Source organism: Limulus polyphemus, unplaced genomic scaffold (assembly GCF_000517525.1).
Source record: "Limulus polyphemus unplaced genomic scaffold, Limulus_polyphemus-2.1.2 Scaffold173, whole genome shotgun sequence".
Classification (NCBI taxonomy): domain Eukaryota; kingdom Metazoa; phylum Arthropoda; class Merostomata; order Xiphosura; family Limulidae; genus Limulus; species Limulus polyphemus.
Genome location: NW_013665783.1, coordinates 464,951 through 466,685, shown reverse-complemented (window position 1 = coordinate 466,685; position 1,735 = coordinate 464,951). Strand labels below are relative to the sequence as shown.

General features: G+C 31.9%; 1 pseudogene; it reads right to left on the bottom strand.

The window, feature by feature from the left end:
• Positions 1-1,735, bottom strand: part of LOC106478020 — an 83,803-nt pseudogene that overhangs the window by 16,200 nt on the left and 65,868 nt on the right.

Sequence of the window (1,735 nt, the reverse complement as noted above, 5' to 3'; positions counted from 1 at the left end):
ATTATTTTATTGTCAATTTTATTATGGTCCGTTATTTTTTGTTGATTATTATTATTTATTGTTATTTATTATTATTTTATTATTACTTATTATTTTTATTATTACTACTTGTTAATACTTATTGTCGTAAATTATTTCTATCTCTGTATTCCTGATCATATATACTTTCCTAAAAATTACAACTTAGATATCTTTCTACTAAACTTACAGACTTATGTTGCTTAAGAGTTTCACTCCGTTACTGACAAATTAGTTTCACACTTATCACGTAAGGATAAAAATAATTAAACGAATTAAAACTTGTTGTAGTGTCGTCCTTGCTAATCACCATACATTCTAATCCTTTCAAACGAAAAAACATAATTAGGAAAAGGGAGCTAATACAGGCGCTGAAAAATTCCACATAGCAATAACATTAGAGCGGAAAACGCTAAGCAATGAATTGCCAAAAGATATATATATATATTACATTTCACAGTGGGAAGTTTATAGTTCCAAACAGAAAAGAAATAAAAGCACGAAATAAATTAAACAATAATGTTGTCTAAGCTATGGTTTGCAAAAAAAATCATATCCAAATTTAAAATTTAAACATCGATTCCATTGTTCTCCAAGTTTAGTTGAAAGTAATCAAACCAAAGGTTGCTTACAGTTCACCTCTAGCATAATCCTCTTGCTCACAGAAGGAGGAATACCATTTGAAGCTATACATAAATAGGCACCCATCTCTTCCCTGGTAACCTGGCTGATGTTCAGGTATTCGCCCTCCACCCTGGAAACTGAAATAAAAAAAAATATTTGAATATAAGCTCCATATTTTTAAGTGAATTGAAAACATTTGCATTTTTATCTTCATTAAATTAAATTCTTACATTTTTCGTCTTGTGGAGGCTTAAATTCTGTCGACTGATTTCTAATACAAATATTTTCGTTATGCTTAAGTATTTGAAACGTAAGCCATCTGCGTGAAACGTCGTTCTCGCTAACTCGTGAATCAAATTGTAAATTTTTAGCGAACGCTCCATTACTTTTTTTAGCAGAACGGAAAGAAGACTTAAAGAAAGATATTATGACATAAAGCTTAGCACGAGGTACTTGAACCTAAGAAAATTCATTCAATTCTGAACACTTTGCTTTTACGGCTTCACCGTGAAATCAAACAGGACGTAATAAAAATTGACTTCAGACCCAAAGAACAGGTTTCAATATTTGAACATGTACAAAGTGCTATTTTCAGAAGTCAGTTTTGCCGAGTTTCTAGGCTTCAAACAATCCAATTCAATCTCTTGACTATCTTCTAGTCTCGTTTTAAAATATTTGAATTGATTTCATATAGTGATGTGTTTCACTGTTTTTCTTATGACTACATACCAACTTTCATTACATAGCACATTAAAATAGCACATTTTTACAGTTTATTCAATAAATCCGGCTAGGCAGCTTATACACTGATATTTCTTATATCACTTGTTATCTTTTCTTTAATTATATACGAGACATACATTTGATTATAAAAGTATTCCACAATACCTAAGTTGCAACAATGTGATGCTATTGTTGCTCTGGTTTGACTAACAATAAAATTACTTATGGTAAAAATGTTTAAAGCCCGGCATGGCCAGGTGGTTAGGGCGCTCGACTCGTAATCTCAGGGTCGCGGGTTCGAATCCTCGTCACACCAAACATAAACATGCTCGTCCTTTCAGCCGTGGGGGTGTTATAATGTGACGGTCAA